Genomic DNA, 23,964 nt, shown 5'->3' on the forward strand with positions numbered 1-23,964 from the left:
ATTAGAAAATGCAGGTTTACTAATAAAATACGTTGCAGTTTGGTTACCAAAGCAGTGGGTTGTCGGCATGTAGCATGGAGGTAGGGTAATGTGAAGTTTAACGTCATTGAGTAAAAACTCAGAGTGAGTGTACATCTACTGTCGTTATGATCCACGTCTAGCGATACACGCAGAGACACGAGGAGCAGGAGGTACTCTATTTATTATAGCCTTCACAGGGTACAAGGGGTCACTACACTTTCAGTCAAGAGAGCTAACAGACTGCCTGTCTGACACCGCCGAGAAAATGCAGATGGTGACGATGACTCCAGCAGTCCGACGAGATTCCACTCCAAGCAACAGCCCCAAACCTTTGCCCGGGGTCCCCTTTTATCCTCCTAGCGTGGCCTCGCTAGGAGGATAATGAAAATCAAATTATAACATTTTTGACATGTTTTTCTGGATGTTTTTGTTGTTATTCTGCCTCTCACTGTTCAAATAAACCTACCATTAAAATTATATTCTGTTCATTTCTTTGTCAGTGGGCAAATGTACAAAATCAGCAGGGGATCAAATATTTTTTTCCCTCACTGTACTTGATATGTACAGGACCGGACAACATCACCTTAACAAATTCATATGCCACAGATTGCACATTAGATCAGAGCACAATTATTTGTTTTGTCATAGTTCTGAATGTCTCAACTGGGACCGAAAAAGTTAAACAAAGTTAATGTAATAAACAGTGCTTGTTAATATTTGTCTGTTGTTTAAAAGAAATAAGTTTCTGTTCCCAAAACTTATTTTCAATAAATTGTACCATAGATGTACACTTGAATAGTGTGCTGATCTTTAAAGGTGTATTGAATATTTTTTTACATACTGCGACTCATAATCCTGCTGTTATGGAGTGACTCATACAGCCAGCTATGGCTGCAAAGTTTGGTCGTACATGTTATGTATATATCGTTAATTGTTAAATTTGAATCACAGTTCCTATGATCACTGTTACATTGTTTTTATAGCTTTATTTTGGTGATTTTGAAAACGTTTTGGTTTAGCCATGTTTGTTTTTTGTAGTACAGAGTTAGCCTGATAACTTTAATCTAAATTGTCTTATGATTGTTATTATTCGACTTGCATCCCACCGGGATTTTTGCACACAGTGTTGATATACGGTGCTTTTCTGTAAGACTTTGCTGTCTTTTCCTGGATTTTTCTGTTGCGTGTAGTCGCTTTAAGATATTCCTTGATCATGTTTTTGTTTGTTGCGGTTGCACCCGAGTCAAGAGCAACATAGCTCACAGGGTTATACCAAATAAATGAATCTGAAAAACTTAAATGAATTTCTGCTTGCATGTCTGTATATTCATGTGATTATCTTTGCTTGAACAGAGGATAATTGGGGAGTTGAAGGATCTCAGCGGGGTGAAGCATCTCCAGGAGGAGAAGGACCATGCGACAGAGAAACGCCACATGGTAGAGGAGCACCTCTTTGAGGTGCAGCGCCTTGCCAGGGTGAAGCGCCGCACAGAGGAGAACTGCTTCAGAGACTATTTCCTCAAGAAGCGCCTCGTTAAAGTGAAGTGCTTCACGGAAGAGAAGCGTCTGGTGGAGGAGAAGTGTCTCGCCAACGTGAAGAGCGTCGAGGAGGAGAAGCGCCTCATGGAGGAAGAGCGGTGCCTCGCCAGGACTACTACCATCACCACCACCAACGCTGCCACCTCCGCCCCACCACCGCTGGCGCCACCGCCATTACCGCTGCCGCCACCGCCACCTCCGCTGCCACCATCACCACCATTGCCACCGCCACCACGGCCATCACCTCCAGCACCTCCGCTGCCACCACCGATGCCACCGACGCCACCTCGGAGGTTGAGGAGCATGAAGAGAGAATGGAGAAAACAGAAGAGGGGGAGAAGATGGTGGTGGAGGATTAAGAGGAGGTGGAGGAGGATGAGACAAAGGAGGAGATGGAGGTGGTGATGCAGGGAATGAAGAGGGAGCGAGAGGGCCTCGCTCGTGAGGCGAGAGCGGTCACCTCACTCCTCCGCCGCATGCTGCTTTGTGGTGGCATGTCCACCACTCAGTAGGGGTGATGGAGGTCGTGGATCGGTGCCTACCATGACCACTATCACGATACTATCCACCCACCCCGTGATACATGTCACACCCACACACACACCACATGGGTCCCCGGAGAGACCGCGCCACTGGAACCACAGCTGTGGAATGAAGCTGAGCAGCAGATGCCAGGACTACAGTGGAGAACGATTGCTACGAAGACACCGCACACCACACACAAACGGGACTAGCCCAAAAGCATAGCCGGTCCCACCCTGGGCCCCTTCCATGCTGGTTTTCATCCAGGCAGTCCTCATAGGATGACCTTGCCATGGTTTCCAGGACATGGAAGGGGCAGCTGACCCAGGGTGAGAGAGCTGGAGGGGTCTGGTATGGACAATGGACGACACCTGCCACGTGGCAAGCCCCAGGGCCACCCTGTAAAGAAAAAGGTTCAATACCATTCTGTTAAATTTCGATTTAAAGCTATCTTGGCTGCAAGGATTCATCTTCTTTGGTTCTTTCGGTAAAGTAGCGTAGAATGAGAATAAAATAATACATTGATCAAATAAAATAACACAATAAAATTCTCACGACGTTTCGGCCACAACACAAGCGGCCTTCATCAGGTGAAGGGACGAGACTGTCTGGAGGAAAGCGCTGGAGTGAACACAGCCAAGCTCAGACCGCGACCTTTAAGCTGTGTGAGAAGAAACAGAGCGCCTTGACAAACGAATTAGCATAAAATTTAGCATTGAAAGAGCTGAGTGATTAGCTTGTGACTGGTCACAGAAATGGCTATGTTAAAGTCAAAGCCTACACATCCACAGAGGCACCTAGTACAAATCAAACAGGATAATTTAGCATTGAAATTGCTGAGTGATTAGCTTGTGTCTGGTCACAGAAATGGCTATGTTAAAGTCAAAGCTTGCAAGCAGAAATATCCCTGTGAAACTCGCACAGACAGACACACACACACGCAGATGCGCACACAAACAGGCACACAGGCGCACACAGACACTACTGCTACTAACTACTACTCAGTACTACCACTGCTGCTACCACTAAGCGTAAAACATTCCCATCGTGATTGTGACTCTGACTGGCCGTTGCGGCGCTGCTGCTGCTGCTTCTTAGATACCCCAGGAGCAGCTCCAATGCCGCTTCGAGGTGCGAGAGAAGATTGGCGAGGGAGGGCAGGGAGTGGTGCTGCGGTGCGTGGACCACAATATGGGATTCCTGGTGGCTGTCAAGATGCTGGCACTGCCCATCCAGTAGGTTGGGGCAGGGGTGATGGGGTTGGTGGTGGTGGTGGTGTGGGTGGGTGCTGGTGGTCTTAACACAGCGGCCATGGTCATAATTATAAATGAATACAATAATAGATAATAAATGCAAGTAAATACAACATGGTTACAAAATAATGAGTATAATAGTAAACAACAATGATAATAACCTCTGCAAAACTATCTCTAACTATAAACTGAAACTATCTCACTAAAAAAATAACCGTCGTAAAACTACTATGAACTAGAGACCCACAGAGACCCACAGACTTGCTGTGTGCACACAGCCCTACCAAAATGGAGATGCAGAGGATGGAGTTGAAGGTGATCACGGAGCTGCAGTGGGAGGGCAGTGCTGAGCTGCACGGCGTCATCCGCGTCCTGCACTCGTTCCACTTCCGCGGACACAACTGTCTCGTGCTGGAGCTGTTGAAGCACGCATCATCACCATTGTTATTATTGTCATCATTATCATCATTATCACCATCGTCATCATTATCGTCATTATCACTATCGTCATTAAAATTGATTAACACAGAAGTGTTGTGTTCTTTCGTGACATTTATGCATAAGAACTGTATTCTGTGCTGAGATCTGAACTTGGAGACCTGGCTGAACACACTACCACATACTCAGTAAATGTTAAAGCGGGAATAATTGTATTATACTGATCGATAGTACAAAGTTAAACAACACAGCCGAGTTTAATCTGACATGCTCAAGTACCTGCATAACTGCATATGATTAATTGCATTATCCCGATTGAAAACCGACCCTCGTCAACGAGGCGGGGCCTAATTATCATAACGGCTCGCAGTAGCATAATCACACATACACTAGCATAAATTAATACGATTATCTCTCGCATTCGCATAGTTTATGCGCATAAATTACAGCAAATTAACATTTTTTCGGATAATTATGCAAATTTCAAATTTGATTTAATTTTTATTATTTTCATCAAATTTTCATAACCTACATATACAACAGACCGCAACCTCACCCCAACCGTGACGCGTGTCGGAGAGCCCTCATGTCGTTGTTGTTGACTCCGTAGTACAGGTTTTGTTTGGGTTAGATCGCGTGAATATATAAATGTTGTGTTGTTATACCTCGCCACCACCCGACACGGCCATCACCACACAGAGACCCATAGACATCGTCACCACACAGAGACCCACAGACTCACCACACTGTCAACCACAGACTCAGCCCCTTTACCGTATTCACCTGATTAAGAGACTCAGTTTTTTATGTTCTTGTTACAACAAAGTATGGTTTGCGTCCTATAATCCGGTAGTAGGATAGATCGGATTGATTTAACTCACCCGTTTTGGGGTGCGTCTTACTTTACCCACTAAGCTATTCATTGTTGTTATGTTTGTGTTATATTTTAAATACAAAATGTTTACATTTGTGGGACCTCTTTGGCCCAGAATTACAATTACAGAATAAGGGATATGGTGTTACCACCTCGTGGAAATAGAAAAACTTAATCAGCAAAAAAGGAAAAGGAGGAGGGAGACACAGGGAGGAGGGAGACGGGGGAAGGAGGGAAACACGGGGAGCAGGAAGGAGACCGGGGGAGGAGGGAGACACAGGGAGGTGGAGGGAGACAGGGGGAGGAGGAGGAGGAGGGAAATGAGGGGGAGGAAGAGAAGGAGGTGCTGCAGCTGCTGACCTTCTTGACAGCGAATCTGATCGCCGGTTTCATGGCTCACCTAGCGACACAGACGGAGTGGCTGCAGTTGCAGGAGCAGCTGCAGAAGGTGCAGAAGGTTCAGCAGCTGCAGGAGGTTCAGCCAGCACAGCTGGTGCAGGAGGTGGTCAACTGCCTGGCAGACCTGTTCCTCGTGCGGTTCAGAGACTCCGTTCTGGACTTGGTGAGCCACACGGAGGAGCGGGTGGTGCACCGAGGGCTCCTCCGGCTGCTCGTGGACGTGGCCTGGGAGGTCCTCCGCGATGGCTCCGCGAGCTGGGGCCGCGTGGTGGTCCTGGTGGTGCTCTGCTCGCTCCTCCCTCGCGAAGAGGCTGGTGGACTGCTTACGTCTGAGCGACGCGGAGAAGACGGTGGCCGTGACGGACGCGGTGGCCGCCCTGCTGGTGAACGCGTGCGGGGCCTGGCTCGTTGAGCAGGGAGGCTGGGAGGGCTTCAGGCGAGAATTCGGGCTGGGGTCGCCCACCTAGGAGAGCGGCCGCGGATGCCGAGCTCCGACGATTGGCGACGGTGGAGACAAAAAGAGAGGAGAGAGCGAGAACGTCGCAGTTGGGAAAAGAAGAAACAATCCGTACGGAGGAGACGGCGCGACCTCACCCTCACCCCAACCGCGACGCGCGTCGGAGAGCCCTCATGTCGTTGTTGTTGACTCCGTAGTACAGGTCTTGTTTGGGTTAGATCTCGTGAATCTGTTGTGTTGTTAAACCCGCCACCACCCGACACGGCCATCATCACACAGAGACCCAGAGAGATCGTCACCACACAAAGACCCACAGACTCACCACACTGATACAACAAAGTTTGGTTTGCATCCTATAATCCGGTAATAGGAGAGATCGGATTTATTAAGCTCACCCGTTTTGGGGTGCGTCTTACTTTACCCACTAAGCCATTCATCATTGTTGTTATGTTTGTGTTATATTTTAAATACAACACGTTTACGTTTATGGGACCTCTTTGGCCCAGAATTAAAAAGACAGAATAAGGACACACTGCAAGCCTCGCAGAGTGCTCTGCTACTGTGGAAGAGGCGTGTGGTAGCATTCCACCTGCCACGGCCCCTGGGGGAGGTGTTGTATCTAGGCCCCTTTTCCATCTTAATATTAACAAGTAATTTTTCAATACATATAGATACATATTTCTATTGTTTCTTTTAATTTTAATAATGAATAAAAACACCAAACCAGGCCTCAGCATGGCATGTGGGGGTCATATTTACCTTGACCCACTAACACGATTTTGACGTTCAGAGCCCTCCCAGGGTCAGAGGGAGCAGATAGAGAGCAGAGCGCAGTGGATTGCAAAGGGCTGACGTAAACACAAAGCCAGGGTCACTGGGAGGTTGCGTTAGCCTAGATCTAGTTAAGTCAAAAAAGCTAATTGGTGCTGCATTACTATTAAAGCAACTTAAAGTCGGAATTTAACGACAGGGTAGGGTTAAGTTATTGATCTTCACACCCACTTCAATTGAACCCTGCCACAAGCTACGTCAATGTAACCATCACCCGTCTATTAATTTAATATGAAATGTATTTCCATATTTTAATAATGTCTATACGACTTGACCCGAAGCCTATAACAATCAGGTTTTCCTAAGTCAACATAAATGCTCTAGCCTCCACCCATACGCAAATAATAAGCAGGGTTAAAGTAAGAGTAGAGAGGAAAAGAAATGCAAGCGCACAGCAAAACTGCAACATAATCAAAGGGCGATGTTAAACCCAGGGTCGGAGAGAAAGGGAAATCCCGGCCGTCTTTGTATCCCTGCAGCGCGGGGTAGGAGTGTGTATACGCTTGGGGAAACACGAGTCAAACACCACAACGAGAAGCTGACTCAGACCTTGGATTAATACAGAATCATAACTATGGAACTCTGATGAAATGAAATGTTAACTTAAAACTTTTTAACCATTTCTTTGTGCGTCGGTGAAAGTCGGAGGGAATATCACCCCTCCCTCCAGGTTGTGCACCCAGACAGAGAGGCGCCTTCGAGACAATTTATAACATTTGATTGTTTTACTTGTGGGTTTTATGGTAGGAGTATGACAACGGAATATACCGTGGGTGATCTACACAAGGACACACACTGACACATGTACGGACACACACACACGGACGCAGATACATACGGACAAATCCTTACACAGCAAAAATCGAAAGAAACCTCGCCTTGTGGGCAGGATCCGAGTGAAGGGATTTTTGGGCATAAAAAGAGGATCCTGAGCATTGAAACCTCAGTTCGACTTGGGGGGGGGGGTCGGCTCACCAGAGTTCGACCGGGGGGTCGACTCTCGGGAGACAGTTCGACTCGGAGGAGCAACTCGGAAGAGTTCGACCCGGGGGGGGGGTCGGCTCACCAGAGTTCGACCGGGGGGGGTCGACTCTCGGGAGACAGTTCGACTCGGAGGGGTCGGAACTCGGGAGTTCTACCAGGGGGGTCGGAACTCGGGGAGTTCGAATCGGAGGAGGTCGGAACGCGGGGAGTTCGACCAGTGGGCCGGCTCAGGAGCAGTTCCAATCGGGAACGAGAGCAACAGGTCGCCAGCCGGCGAGCTGCAGAGCAGGGGGCGGCGAGCAGAAGCCAAAGTGGCCCCGTCGCTACCCACTGACGTTGGCAAGACTCGCAAGGTAGTGAGGTGTCACCTAGTGTGATTTCCAAGAGCTGAAAGACAGAGTATTGCTGAAAGATTATTCTACATTGAGTCCAGCTGCAGAGCGACCGACGCACCAAGCAAGAGCTTCTGCAAACCAGAGCAAGAGCACGTGCGACTTGAGTCATCCAGCAGTGGAGAAAAACCTGCTTTCAGCAAACCAGCAACGAGCACGTTCGAGTTCTCCACCCAGAGAGAGGGAGCGTGCCGATGCAGCTCATCCAACAGCGGAGAGAAACTGCTGTCAGCGAACCAGCACGAGCGTGATCGCGCAGCTCATCCAGCAGTGGAGAGAGGTGTCCACTGAGCAGAACTGAGAGCGATCAAGCAACTCTCCCCCGTGGACAGAGGCTGGCTGCTGCGTGGAGGAGGGCGGCGATTCGTATGATGCACTCCCACACACCTCACCGCTCTAAAGGGAGCGAGGCTACTTCTCCTACAAGCGATGCCAACTTCAGCATATGGCAACGCAAATAATTAATTCCAAACACTGACTATTCAAAACAATTCATATCACTCAAACATACACAGGTCCTTAACCAGAAGCGAACACTCAAGTTCGTGAACCATCTGGCTGTGGAAGCATCGATCGTGTGATAACAGTCCGTCATTTATAAGTATATTCATAATTTCCCTCTTTAATATTTTGTTTTGGACTGTACTTCTAATCGCATAAGTTACCAACCGATCTATCAATACGAATTAACCCTTGGCACCTTCGCCACGGAGCTACGGTCCCGGGGAGGAATCGTGCTAAACCGATTTTCTGATCATACATTCTTATTCACGAATTAATTAATTAATCTCCCGTGAGATAACACGTTCCGCGCATACCCTCACACTAAGCCATTTCGGTAATCTTATAGTCTGTCCGGTGGATCTGTTGTTACATTTATGCCTTTGGAAATAATAACTGTTTGATTGTCTTTTTATATGAATACCGTTGCATGTTAATCAGTCGCCTGTGATAATGTGCTGACCATTTCAAGCATAATGATCGTTCATATTATAATGTATAAGCTTTTGTGTAACATAGCATTTGCATGTTCTGACTCTCTCTCTCACTAACAGCAATCGCTTTATGCGGGGTCCATGTGTTATCAAAGTGAAATCGTACAGTCGTTGATGATACTGTCTTGATACCGTGTGGATACCGTGTTGAAGTTCCGAGATTGAGAGTCACATACATATTATAGTTAAGGTTTAATTAGAAAATAAATTGATTAATACAGAAGTGGTCGTGTGATTCTTTCCTGAAGTTTTTGCATAAGATCTGTATCCTGCGACGAGATATGAACTCGGGAACCTAAACTATAAACACACCAATCCACACTCATTAAACTAATGCGAACGATGTGAACATGGGACCTAAAATATGAACACTCGGGGAGTGTTAAAGCGAGAATCATTGTATTATGCTGATCAATAATACGAAGTTAGACAACGAGGCCGAATTGACACTAGCGTAACGGCACACGATTGATTGCGTTATCCTGATTGATAACCCAACCTCGTCAACGAGGCGGGGCCTGATTATCATAAAGGCTATCATTAACACAGCCACACCCACTCGTATAAATTAATACGATTACCTCTCTAATTAGCATAGTTACACGCATAAGTACACAAATTAGCATAATTTCGGATTAATTATGCAAATTTCGAATTTCATTTAATTTTAATAATTTTTCATCAATTTTCACACACCCACATATACAACAGAAGCCACATGGAGCCAACCATGGGCACCCGACTCTTGGCCCCCACATGCAGGGCATGGAAGCAAGAAGGGGGACTCGGATTATGACCTCCGTGTGGGTAGCGAAACCAGCCAGGTCTCAAAGAGGTCATCTTCGCGGGCACCATCTTCTGCCAGGAAGACCTGTGGAGATTCTTCGAAAAGACCCACAGGAAACCAAACAAGGTTATGGAGGCCTTGTCAGGATGGGGAGCCAGACGCCATAGAAGTCTCCCTCAGACGCATCCTAGGGGAGCTCCAGCAGGAAGGACAACAATCGAGAGACCTGGAGAGGTCCAGGGTAAGGAGCCTTCTCAGCAAGGTGACTGATTGGAACAGGCGGGCCACTCGCTCACAATGACACTGCGCATCGCCTCCCTGAACATGAATGGGTGCCGAGAGGCGCTGAGAAGATACTACGCAGCGTCCCTTGCAAAGCAGCATAATGTCTCTGTGCTGTTCGTGCAGGAGACCCATCTCGCCATGGACGATGAGGTTGCCTGGAGGACGGAGTGGAAAATGGGAGCCTTTTTTCAGCCACTTCAGCAACACCTCCTCAGGAGTAGCAACCGTGCTGTCACCAAACTTCACTCCAGACACCGTCAGCCAGGTGGAGGTGATCAAGGGGAGGGTCCTGGACTTCCGGGCGCAGGTCGGCAACACCGCCATCCACCTCGTCAACGTGTACGCTCCCACCACTGACAGTGAGAGACCCGGGTTCCTGCAACTTCTGCGGAACCACCTCGGTGGCATTCCAGAGGACGAGTATGTGGTCATGGGAGGTGACTACAACTGCACGCTGGATGCTCTCGACCGTACAGGGAAGGGTCACTGCAACGCAAGCTCTGGAGAGAGCTCCAAGCCCTTCTGGACCCCTCCGATCTGGTGGACGTGTGGCAGCTTCACCACCCGAGGCGGCGAAGCTTCACCTACACGAGGACAAGGGGCAATGAACCAGCTACCCAGTCCAGGATCGACCGCTTCTATATCTCCAGAAGTCTTGTCTCGAGCATTCTGCCTGCTGACATTAGGGCTGCACCACTAACAGACCACAGCCTGATCCTGCTGGACCTTAGGCTGCGTGGAACACCAAGTGCTGCGGCCTACTGGCACTTCAACAACGCCCTGCTGGAGGACAGTACGTTCACCGACCTCTTTAGGAAATTCTGGGCAGGCATAGACGTTTTATCAGGAGAGAAGAGGTCACTATAAAATTCCCAGGTTATTGATATTATGTCCTCACTCTTTGTTTTATGAGTGGAGGAGGAGGAAGAAGAAGGTGAGGGGGAGGAAGAAAAAGGAGGCGCTGCAGCTGTTGACTGTCTTGACAGCGAATCTGATCGCGGGCTTCATTGCTCACCTAGCGAAACAGACAGAGTAGCTGCAGGTGCAGGAGCAGCTGCAGGTCCAGCAGCTGCAGAAGGTTCAGCCAGCACAGCTGGTGCAGGAGGTGGTCAACTGCCTGGGGACCTGTTCCTCGCGCGGTTCAGAGACTCTGTTCTGGTGAGCCACGCGGAGGAGCGCGTGGAGCACCGAGGGCCCCGCCGGCTGCTCGTGGACGTGGCCTGGGAGGTCCTCCGTGACGTCTTCGCGAGCTGGGGCCGCGTGGTGGTCCTGGTGGTGCTCTGCTCGCTCCTCCCTCGCGAAGAGGCTGGTGGACTGCGTACGTCTGAGTGACGCGGAGAAGACGGCGGCAGTGACGGACGTGGTGGCCGCCCTGCTGGTGAACGCGTGCTGGGCCTGGTTCGTCGAGCAGGGAGGCTGGGAGGGCTTCCTGCGAGAATTCGGGCTGGGGACGCCCACCTAGGAGAGGGGCCGCGGATGCCGAGCTCCGACAGTTGGCGACGGTGGAGACAAAAAGAGAGGAGAGAGCGAGAACATCGCAGTTGGGAAAGGAAGAAACAATCCGTACGGAGGAGACGGCGCGACCGCACCCTCACCCCAACCGAGACGCGCGTCGGAGAACCCTCATGTCATTGTTGTTGAATCCGTAGTACAGGCTTTGTTTGGGTTAGATCGTGTGAATATATTAATTTTGTGTCGTTAAACCCGCCACCACCCGACATGGCCATCACCACACAGAGACCCACAGACTCACCACACAGAGACCCACAAACTCACCACACTGACACCCACAGACTCAGCCCCTTTACCGTATTCACCTGATTAAGAGACTCAGTTTTTTCTATGTTCTTGTTACAACAAAGTTTGGTTTGCGTCCTATAATCCGGTAATAGGAAAGATCAGATTTATTTAACTCACCGGTTTTGGGGTGCGTCTTACTTTACCCACTAAGCCATTCATTGCTGTTGTTTGTGTTATATTTTAAATACAACACGTTTACGTTTATGGGACCTCTTTGGCCCAGAATTAAAAAGACAGAATAAGGACACCCTGCAAGCTTCGCAGAGTGCCCTGCTAATGTGGAAGAGGCGTGCGGTAGCATTCCACCTGCCACGGCCCCTGGGGGAGGCCACATGGAGCCAACCATGGGCCCCCGACTCTTGGCCCCCACATGCAGCGCATGGAAGCAAGAAGGGGGACTCGGATGATGACCTCCGTGTGGGTAGCGAAACCAACCAGGTCTCAAAGAGGTCATCTTCGCGGGCACCCATCTTCTGCCAGGAAGACCTGTGGAGATTCTTCAAAGAGACCCCCAGGAAACCAAACAAGGTGATGGAGGCCTTGACAAGATGGCGAGCCAGACGCCATAGAGGTCTCCCTCTGACGCATCCTCACAGAGCTCCAGCAGGAAGGAAAACAATCGAGAGACCTGGAGACGTCCAGGGTAAGGAGCCTCCTCAGCAAGGTGACTCATTGGAACAGGCGGGCGACTCACTCACAATGACGTTGCGCAACGCCTCCCTGAACATGAATGGGTGCAGAGGGGCGCTGAGAATATACTACGTAGGATACCTTGCAAAGCAGCATAAGGTCTCCGTGCTGTTCGTGCAGGAGACCCATCTCGCCATGGACAATGACGTTGCCTGGAGGACGGAGTGGAGAGCGAAGCCCTTCATCAGCCACTTCAGCAACACCTCCTCAGGAGTAGCAACCGTGCTGTCACCAAACTTTTCCCCCGACACCGTCAGCCAGGTGGAGGTGATCAAGGGGAGGATCCTGGACCTCACGGTGCAGGTCGGCGTCACCGCCATCCACCTCGTCAACGTGTACGCTCCCACCACTGACAGTTAGAGACCCGGGTTCCTGCAACTTCTGCGGAACCACCTCGGTGGCATTCCAGGGGACGAGTTTGTGGTCACGGGAGGTGACTACAACTGCACGCTGGATGCTCTCGACCACACAGGGAAGGGGCACTGCAACGCCAATCTCCGGGGAGAGCTTCAAGCCCTTCTGGACGCCTCCGATCTGGTGGACGTGTGGCGGCTTCACCACCCTAGGCGGCGAAGCTTCACCTTCACGCGGACACGGGGCAATGAACCAGCTACACAGTCCAGGATCGACCGTTTCTACATCTCCAGAAGGATTGTCTCGAGCATTCTGACTGCTGACATCAGGGGCTGCATCACTAACAGACCACAGCCTGATCCTGCTGGACCTCAGGCTGCGTGGAACACCAAGTGGTGAGGCCTACTGGCACTTCAACAACGCCCTGCTGGAGGACAGTACTTTCACCGAGCTCTTTAGGAAATTCTGGGCAGGCATAGACGTTTTATCAGGAAAGAAGAGGTCACTATAAAATTCCCGGGTTATTGATATTATGTCCTCACTCTTTGTTTTGAAAGTGGAGGAGGAGGAGGAGGAGGAGGAGGAGGAGGAGGAGGAGGAGGAGGAGGAGGAGGAGGAGGAGGGGGAGGAGGAAAACGAGGGGGAGGAGGAAGGTGAGGAAAAGAAGGAGGGGCTGCAGCTGTTGAGCGTCTTGATAGCGAATCTGATCGCCGGCTACATGGCTCACATGGCGACACAGACGGAGTAGATGTAGGTGCAGGAGTAGCTGCAGGTGCAGGAGCAGCTTCAGCTCCAGCAGCTGCAGAAGGTTCAGCCAGCACAGCTGGCGCAGGAGGTGGTCAACTGCCTGGGAGACCTGTTCCTCGCGCGGTTCAGAAACTCCGTTCTGGTGAGCCACGCGGAGGAGCGGGTGGAGCACCGAGGGCCCCGCCGGCTGCTCGTGGACGTGGCCTGGGAAGTCCTCCACGACGGCTCTGCGAGCCGGAGCCGCGTGGTGGTCCTGGTGGTGCTCTGCTCGCTCCTCCCTCGCAAAGAGGCTGGTCGACTGCATACGTCTGCGCGACGTGGAGAAGACGGCGGCCGTGATGGACGCGGTGGACGCCCTGCTGGTGAACGCGTGCGGGGCCTGGCTCGTCGAGCAGGGAGGCTAGGAGGGCTTCCTGCGAGCATTCGGGCTGGGGACGCCCACTTAGGAGAGGGGCTGCGGATGCGGTGTGTTAAAGTGTAGGTACTACTTCCTCTTCATCTGCCCAGTGTGGAAGAGTAGACCAAAACATCGAGTAAAGGGGTTCTCTAGAACTCCGTCTTGTAGAAATTCTTCCTGTCACCAGAGGTATGAGAAAGCAATTGCGGAATTGTGCCACCACTCCACAATAAACATTTTTTGACAGAGTATTCAAAGAATGCTGCTGCCCACGATACAGGTTGCTGCTTATGTATTTGACATGGGGGGTGTTTGGAGGCGGCTAAGTGACCCAGAGGTCATAGCACTGACCAGGCACCACGGAGTACTTGGGTTTGAATCCACACCGCCTGTGATCAAAGCAGGTTCTCAATTCTAGCGAGCTAATGATCTCAGCCCAGTCGTCATTGACAGCACAAAATAAACCATTACATGGCTGCAATGTGGTTCTGCACTTAATTTGGATAAATTTCATCGAAAAGAACGTTGTTATGACCAACGTTACTCCTACTTAAAGGACAGGTGGGAGGGTGCTGCTCTTTACTGTGGACCAGAGGGCGTTTGAAGGGTAATTAGAAGTAGCTCTGTGATATCAGCTTCAGTGAGCCATTCTCTAACACAAGGCCTGCAATGGTCTGCTAGAGACACGAATTAATAATTGGTTCCAGGGCAGGATGGCGACAGCCCAACCCAGGTTAAAATTTGGGAAAAATAAGAAAATGCAGGTTGATGAATAAAATGCGTTGCAGTTTTATTACCACTGCAGTGGCTTTTCGGCATGGAGCACAGAGGTAGGGTAGATGTAAAGTTTCACGTCATTGTGTACCCCATGCTGTTTAACGACACAGTAAAGACTCGGAGTGAATGCACATCCACTCTCGTTACTATCCACGTACAAATACAGAACACATACAGTGCATGGAATTGTCCATGTCTCTGACAAGCTCGCAGGAACATTCTCCTGAAGCCGGTGCCTCGGATGATTCCTCTGCTGCATTCGGTCGGTGCCTAGGGCGACACATTCACGGTGGTACAGGTGTTCCACTACGTGGAACAGTACATCAAGCGGAGGCGACTTTACGATGAAGAGAGGCAGTACCTGGTGAGGTGTGGCAGGGACCCCCTGGAGGAGGTGTTTTGTCTGGAGGGATTCTCACTCAGAGATCTCAGACACTCGGTGGCAGCGCTGCTCATTAAGTTATTCTCCGTAGTGACGGCCGACAACAGGCGAGCCGGTGCCAGCGTCAACACCACCTCCACCACTGCCTCTCCTTCTTACACTCCAGCCGGTAGCGGTGGTGGATGGTGATGGTGTGGGTGGTGTGGTTGGTGGTGGTGTAGGTAGTGGTGGCATAGGTGGTGGTGCTGGTGGTGTTGTGGGTGGTGTTGTGGGTGGTGGTGTTGTGGGTGGGTGCGTGGTGTGCCGGTGTGAGCCACGTAGCTGCACGTTGGTTCACGGCGACAGCGAAAACCTTGCCACATGCCGCCACTGCGTCTTCGAGTTGCAGCGGCGCGGCATGGCCTGTCCCCTGTGCCGCAGGGAGATTCACTCTGTGGTGCACACATTCCTGGTCTGACAGAACACAAAGATAAAGATCCCCCATATAGCCTTAACAGACTGTAGGGGCAAGTGCTGTTAGCGAGCACCTATGAAGGCCGGAACGGTACACGAGGGGGTGGGTGGCCAGCACCACGCCCGACCGCCTTTGTCTCCCCAGTGGCAATGTTTACACACCGCACCAGGTACTCATTTGAGGCTGAGTCGACCTAGGGGAAGCCCGGGACCGGTTCAGAAAATCGTCACTGGTGTTGGCCGTGAGCGGGAATCAAACCCGGGTCGCCAGGTTCATAGCGCAGCGCGCTAACCGCTACAGAACACACACACAGACACACACACAGACACACAACAACCGCCAACTTGCTGGGCTTTTTGGTGTGTGTAAAAACACTCTTTGGTTGTTTCGGTAAAGAAAAAAAACATAGTTAATGATTTAAGTTGTTGTTGTCACGTCTGCAGCGATCCTGGCTCTCTTCGAGCCTCGCCTGACCGAGCGCCAGGAGGAGGAGCTGGCCGACGTCTGTCAAGTTTGGTTTTTCGCTATGGACGAGGGCAAATCCCGCGGTGGCATCTACAACGATGGCTACGACGACCAAGAAAACAAATACATCCCTGTGAGGCTCACAGAGACCCAGACATCCATAGATACACCCATTGAGACACCTATAGAGACCCATAGATAACACCCATAACGACCCACAACTACATCCCTGTGAGGCTCACAGAGACACCCACAGAGCCCATTCAGACACCCATAGAGATCCACAGAGACACTCATAGAGACTCACAGAGGCACCAATCGAGACCCACAGCTATATATCAGTGAGATGCACAGACACAGAGATACCCACAGAGACCCACAACTATATCCCTGTGAGACTCGCACAGACAGACACACAAACACAGGCACACACACAAAGGCACACAGACACACAGGCACTACAGCTACTACTAACTACTAACCACTACGACCACTGCTGCTCCTACCACTAAGCGTTAAATATTCCCATCGTGATTGTGACTCTGACTGGCTGTGGCGGCGCTGCTGCTGCTTAGGCTGCTTTTTAGATACCCCAGGATCAGCACCAATAGGGCTTCGAGGTGCAAGAGAAGATTGGCTAGAGAGGGCAGGGTGTGGTGCTGCAGTGCGTGGACCACAAGATGGGATTCCTGGTGGCTGTCAAGATGCTGGTACTGCACGGAAAGTGGGTTGGGGCAGGGGTGATGGGGTTGGTGGGGGGGTGGGTGGGTAGTGGTGATGTGGCGTGGTTGGAAATGGTGTGGGTGGTGGTGGTCTTAACACAGTGGGAGCAGTCGTAATAATTATACATGAATAAAATAATAATAGATCATAAATGGTAGTAAATACAACATGGTTACAAAATAATGAGTATAATAGTAAACAGCAATGATAATAACCTCCGTAAAACTCTCTAAATATAAACTGAAACTATCTCACTAAAATAATAACCCTCTTAAGACTACTATAAACTAGAGACAACCATAGAGATCCATAGACACCCTTAGACACTCATAGAGACCCACAGAGACCCAAATAATTCATAATAAAGGTGTTTGGGTTAGATCGCGTTTATTTATAAATGTGTCGCAACCCTCCACCACCCGACACGGCCAATCAGCAAAAAAGTGTCACGTTGACAAAAGACAAACAATTCACTACTTCAGCCCACCGGTGTGTTGAAGAGTCAATCCACATTTACAGTTTGAGTACGACGTTTCGCTGGTAAATACATCCAGCATCATCAAGCAATTGATGATGCTGGATGTATTTACCATCATCAAGCAATTGATGATGCTGGATGTATTTACCAGCGAAACGTCGTACTCAAACTGTAAATGTGGATTGACTCTTCAACACACCGGTGGGCTGAAGTAGTGAATTGTTTGTCTTTTGTCAACGTGACACTTTTTTGCTGATTGGCCGTGTCGGGTGGTGGAGGGTTGCGACACATTTATAAATAAACGCGATCTAACCCAAAAACCTTTATTATGAATGATATTGGTCGCGAAAGCCTACGTGTTAAACTGACCCAAAGAATTGCTGTGTGCACGCAGCCCTACCAAGATGGAGATGCAGAGGATGGAGCTGAAGGTGATCACGGAGCTGCAGGGGGAGGGCAGTGCTGAGCTGCACGGCGTCATCCGCGTCCTGCACTCGTTCCACTTCCGCGGACACAACTGTCTCGTGCTGGAGCTGTTGAAGTACGCATCATCACCATTGTTATTATCGTCATCATTATCACCATCGTAATCATTATCACCATCGTCATCATTATCGTCATTATCACTATCGTCATTAAAATTGATTAACACGGAAGTGTTGTGTGTTCTTTCCTGAAATTTATGCATAAGAACTGTATTCTGTGCTGAGATCTGAACTTGGAGACCTGGCTGAACACACTAACACATACTCAGTAAATGTTAAAGCGAGAATAATTGTATTATACCCATCGATAATACGAAGTTAAACAACACAGCCGAGTTTAATGTGACATGCTCACAGTACCTGCATAACTGCATACGATTAATTGCATTATCCCGATTGATAAACGACCCTCGTCAACGAGGCGGGGCCTAATTATCATAACGGCTCGCAGTAGCATAATCACACATACACTAGCATAAATTAATACGATTATCTCTCGAATTAGCATAGTCTATGCACTTACATCAATTAGCATAATGTCGGATTATTATGCAAATTTCATTTAATTTTTATTATTTACATCAAATTTTCATAACCTACATATACAACAGAAAGCACCCTCACCCCAACCGAGACGCGCGTCGGAGAGCCCTCACGTCGTTGTTGTTGACTCCGTAGTACAGGTTTTGTTTGGGTTAGATCGCGTGAATATATAAATGTTGTGTGGTTAAACCCGCCACCACCCGACATTGCCATCACCACAGAGACCCATAGACATCGTCACCACACAGAGACCCACAGACTCACCACACCGGCAACCACAGACTAAGCCCCTTTACCGTATTCACCTGATTAAGAGAATCAGTTTTTTTTATGTTCTTGTTACAACAAAGTTTGGTTTGCGTCCTATAATCCGGTAGGAGAGATTGGATTTATTTAACTCACCCGTTTTGGCGTGCGTCTTACTTTACCCACTAAGCCATTCATTGTTGTTGTGTTATATTTTAAATACAAAACGTTTACGTTTGTGGGACCTCTTTGGCCCAGAATTACAATTACAAAATAAGGGATACGGCGTTTACACCTTGTGGAAATAAAAAAAAAACTTCATCAGCAAAAAGAAAAAAGAGGGAGACACAGGGAAGAGGGAGACGGGGGAAGGAGGAGGGACGCACGGGGACGAGGAAGGAGACCGGGGGAGGAGGGTCACACAGGGAGTTAGAGGGAGACAGAGGAGAAGGAGTCTAAGGAGGGGGAGGAGGAAGATGATGAGGTGGAGGAGGAAGACGAGGGGGAGGAAGAGAAGGAGGCGCTGCAGCTGCTGACCGTCTTGCCAGCGAATCTGGTCGCCGGCTTCATGGCTCACCTAGCGACACAGATGGAGTGGCTGCAGGTGCAGGAGCAGCTGCAGAAGGTGCAGAAGGTTCAGCAGCTGCAGGAGGTTCAGCCAACGCAGCTGGTGCAGGAGGTGGTCAACTGCCTGGGAGACCTGTCCCTCGCGCGGTTCAGAGACTCCGTTCTGGACTTGGTGAGCTACACGGAGGAGCGGGTGGAGCACCGAGGGCCCCGCCGGCTGCTCGTGGACGTGGCCTGGGAGGTCCTCCGCGATGGCTCCGCGAGCTGGGGCCGCGTGGTGGTCCTGGTGGTGGTCTGCTCGCTCCTCCCTCGCGAAGAGGCTGGTGGAATGCGTACGTCTGAGCAACGCGGAGGAGACGTCGGCCGTGACGGACGCGGTGGCCGCCCTGCTGGTGAACGCGTGCGGGAACTGGCTCGTCGAGCAGGGAGGCTGGGGGCGCTTCCTGCGAGCATTTGGGCTGGGGACGCCCACTGAGGAGAGGAATTGTGTCAGCACTCCACGATAAAAATTATTTTGGCAGAGTATTCAAAGAATGCTGCTGCTCACGGTACAGGTTGCTGCTTATGTATTTGACATGGGGGGTGTTTAGAGGCGGCCCAGTGGCCAAGAGGTCATAGCACGGAACTGGCACCACGGAGTACTTGGGTTTGAATACAGGCACCCGCAAGTGATTAAAACGGGTTCTCAAGTCTAGCGAGTAAATGATCTCAGCCTTGTCGTCATTGACAGCACAAAATAAACCATCACATTGCTGCAATGTGGTTCTGCACTTAATTTGGATAAATTTCAACGAAAAGAACATTGTTATGACCAACGTTACTCCTACTTAAAGGACAGGTGGGAGGGTGCTGCTCTTTACTGTGGACCAGAGGGCACTTGAAGGGTACTCAGAAGTAGCTCTGTGATATCAGCTTCAGTGAGCCATTCTCTAACACAAGGCTTGCAATGGTCTGCTAGAGACACGAATGAATAATTGGTTCCAGGGCAGGATGGCGACAGCCCAACCCGGGTTAAAATTTGGGAAAAATAAGAAAATGCAGGTTGATGAATAAAATACGTTGCAGTTTTATTACCACTGCAGTGGCTTTTCGGCATGGAGCACGGAGGTAGGGTAGATGTGAAGTTTCACGTCATTGTGTACCCCATGCTGTTTAACGACCCAGTAAAGACTCGGAGTGAATGTACATCCACTGTCGTTACTATCCACGTACAAATACAGAACACATACAGTGCATGGAATTGTCCATGTCTCTGACAAGCTCGGAGGATCACTCCTGAAGCCGGTGCCTCGGATGCTTCCACTGCTGCAGTCGGTCGGTGCCGAGGGCGACACATTCACTGTGGAGCAGGTGTTCCACTACGTGGAACAGTACATCAAGCGGAGGCGACTTTACGATGAAGAGAGGCAGTACCTGGTGAGGTGTGGCGGGGGACCCCCTGGGGGAGGTGTTTGGTGTGAAGGGATTCTCACTCAGAGATCTCAGACACTCAGTATTAGCGCTGCTCATGAAGATATTCTCCGTAGTGACAGCCGACAACAGGCGAGCAGGTGCCAGCGTCAACACCACCTCCACCACTGCCTCTCCTTCTTACACTCCAGCCGGTAGCGGTGGTGGTGTGGGTGGTGGTGATGGTGTGGGTGGTGGTGTTGTGGGTGGGTGCGTGGTGTGGGTGGTGGTGGTGGTGTGGTTGGTGGTGGTGGTGTGGGTGGTGGTGATGTAGGTAGTGGTGGCATGGGTGGTTGTGGCCTGGGTAGTGCTGCTGGTAGTGTGGTTGGTGGTGTTGGTGGTGCGGGTGGCGTTGGTGTGGGTGGTGGTGTGGGTGGTGGTGGTGTTGTGGGTGGTGGTGTTGTTGTGGGTGGTGCTGGTGGTGTGGGTGGTTTTGGTGCGGGTGTTGGTATAGGTGGTGGTGGCATGGGTGGTGGTGCTGGAAGTGTGGTTGGTGGTGTTGGTGGTGTGGGTGGTGTTGGTGTGGCTGATGGTGGTGGTCTTGTGGGTGGGTGCGTGGTGTTGTGGGTGGTGGTGGTGTTGTGGGTGGTGGTTGTGGTGTGGGTAGTGGTGGTGTTGTGGGTGGGTGCGTGGTGTGCCAGTGTGAGCCGCGTAGCTGCACGTTGGTTCACGGCGACGGCGGCCACCTTGCCACGTGCCGCCGCTGCATCTTCGAGTTGCAGCGGTGCGGCATGGCCTGTCCACTGTACCGCAGTGAGATTCACTCTGTGGTGCACACATTCTTGGCCTGATTGAATATACACACACACACAACAACCGCCATTCGCCACTAAGTGGCGGTGACATCATAACGACGCTTGTGCCAGGCTATGTGCACTTTTAAGCCAAGTGAAGTGTCGAACTCCCGCTGGCAGGAGGTCACGGGGCAGACCCAACAGGTGCCACGGGTCGACCGACTGAGACGAGTGGCTGATGCACCACCTGTGCCCCCTACTGTGCCAATTTACTGGGCTTATTGGTGTGTAAGAAACACTCTGGTTCTGTCGGTAAAGAAAAAAAACCCATAGTTGTTGTCAGGTGTGCAGTGATCCTGGCACTCTTCCTGCCTCGCCTGACCGAGCGACAGGAGGAGCTGGCCGACGTCTGTCAAGTTTGTTTTGTCTCTATGGACGAGGGCAAATCCCGCGGTTGCATCAACAACGATGGCTACGACAACCAAGAACACAAATATATCCCTGTGAGGCTCACAAAGACAGACACTCATAGACACACTCATTGAGACACCCATTGAGACACCCATAGATACACCCATAACGACCCACAACTACATCCCTGTGAGACTTACAGACACCCATAGAGATCTACAGATACCCATTGAGACTCAAAGAGGCACCAATAGAGACCCACAGCTACATCCCAGTGAGACGCACAGACACAGAGACACCCACAGAGACCCACAACTATATCCCTGTGAGACTCGCACATACAGACACACACACACTACTGCTACTACTAACCACTACTACCACTGCTGCTCCTACCACTAAGCGTTAAACATTCACATCGTGATTGTGACTGACTGGCTTGTGGCGGCGCTGCTGCCTCATCTGCTCCATTTTATATTCCCCAGGAGCAGCTCCAATACCACTTCGAGGTGCGAGAGAATAATTTGGCGAGGAAGGGCAGGGAGTAGTGCTGCGGTGTGTGGACCACAAGATGGGATTCCTGGTGGCTGTGAAGATGCTGGCACTGCCCATCAAGTGGGTTGTTGCGGGGGTGATGGGGATGGTGGTGTGGGTGGGTGGTGGTGTTTTGGTGTGGTTGGAAATGGTGTGGGTGGTGGTGGTCTTAACAAAGCGGCCGCAGTCGTAACAATTATAAATGAAGAAAATAATAGATAATGGAAGTAAATACATGGTTACAAAATAATGAGTAAAATAGTAAAAAATAATAATAACCTCCGTAAAACTACTATGACCCCCAAACACCCATAGAGATCCATAGACACACGTAGAAACCCACAGAGACCCACAGAGACCCAGAGACCCACAGACTTGCTGTGTGCACGCAGCCCTACCAAGATGGAGATGCAGAGGATGGAGCTGAAGGTGATCACGGAGCTGCAGGGGAGGGCAGTGGTGAGCTGCACGGCGTCATCCGCGTCCTGCACTCGTTCCACTTCCGCGGACACAACTGCCTCGTGCTGCAGCTGTTGAAGTACGCATCATCACCATTGTTATTATCGTCATCATTATCGTCATTATCACTATCGTCATCATCACCATCGTCATCGTGATTATCACCATCGTCATTGTCATCATTATCGTCATTATCATCATCGTCATCATCATCTTCATTACCGTCATCATCGCTATCGTCGTCGTTGCTGCTGCTGCCGCCGCCGGGATTGCCTCTACGACTTGAGCAAGCGAGCGGTGATCTGGCGCATCAACGACGCCGCGTTGAGGTCATACACCAGTGGAATCGTCCGCTTCCTGGCCCAGACCAAGTCCCGCGGCATCGTCCACGCGGTCATCAAAGCCGGTGATAGCGGAGGGCACTCTGGGGGCGCGCACGCTCCCCACGACGCACTCGCGCTCGCTCCTGTTGTAGCGGTGGTGTGTAGTAAACATCGCCCAATGGGGGAGACAAAGGCGGCCGGCCGTGGTACTGGCCACCCACTCCCTCTGTGTGTGCCACATTGTCAGCTTGCATAGGCAGTGCTGCTACTAGCTACTTCTAACAGCACTTGGCCCTACAGCCTGCTAGCGGCTACACGAGGGGACCTTTGTAATTGTCGTTGTTCGTGGGTCGATCCACTGCTGGCTGACCGCTCACAGGGCAGCCTCTGAGCGTGACCTCCCCTTGCCTCCCCGTGTGCGTCCAGGACAACGTGATGCTCTCTCAGGCCGGCCACATGAGAGTCACCGATATTGGTTGCAGCTTCTATGTTTGTCAATCAATGTGAGTGGCCACCCACCCATCGACCGACCCACCCACCCACCGACCCACACACCGACCGACCAACCCACCCACCGACCCAAACCGACCCACCCACCCACACCGACCCACCCATCCACCCACTGACCCAAACCGACCCACCCACCCAAACCGACCCACCCACCCAAACCGACCCACACACCCACCCACCGACCCATGCCGCCCTGACTGCACGACACGTGATGCTGCTTGCGCGCAATGCCCGGCGACGGCACCACGGGCACGCGCTGCGCCACTCCGCCCGACACAGCGCCCGCGGCGCTCCGAACGGCGCCGGTGACGCGGTCCGGCAACCCGCACCGGCTCCCGGGACACAGGGAGCTGCTGTCGCGACTGCGGCCCTGACTGCGCGGTAGGTCTCTCCAGATTTCATCTTGGGCAGGCATAGACGTTTATAAGGAGAGAAGAATTCTGGCCAAAGCGCTATTCTCCAAGATGAAGACTGTATTGGCTCAGGTGGTGGGCAGTGACCAGGCCCACACGGTCTCAGTGAGAACAATCCATGATGGCGTCTTCCTCGTCAGAGACCTCAGCACCCTCTTCGAGAGAAAGGGGGCTCGCACTCGCGCTTCTCTCCCTCGACCAAGAGAAGGCGTTTGACCACGGGTACCTAATGGGACCACCGAGGGC

Source organism: Petromyzon marinus, chromosome 79 (genome assembly GCF_048934315.1).
Source record: "Petromyzon marinus isolate PM22_M1 ecotype Great Lakes invasive population chromosome 79, UKy_Petmar_22M1.pri1.0, whole genome shotgun sequence".
Classification (NCBI taxonomy): Eukaryota; Metazoa; Chordata; class Hyperoartia; order Petromyzontiformes; family Petromyzontidae; genus Petromyzon; species Petromyzon marinus.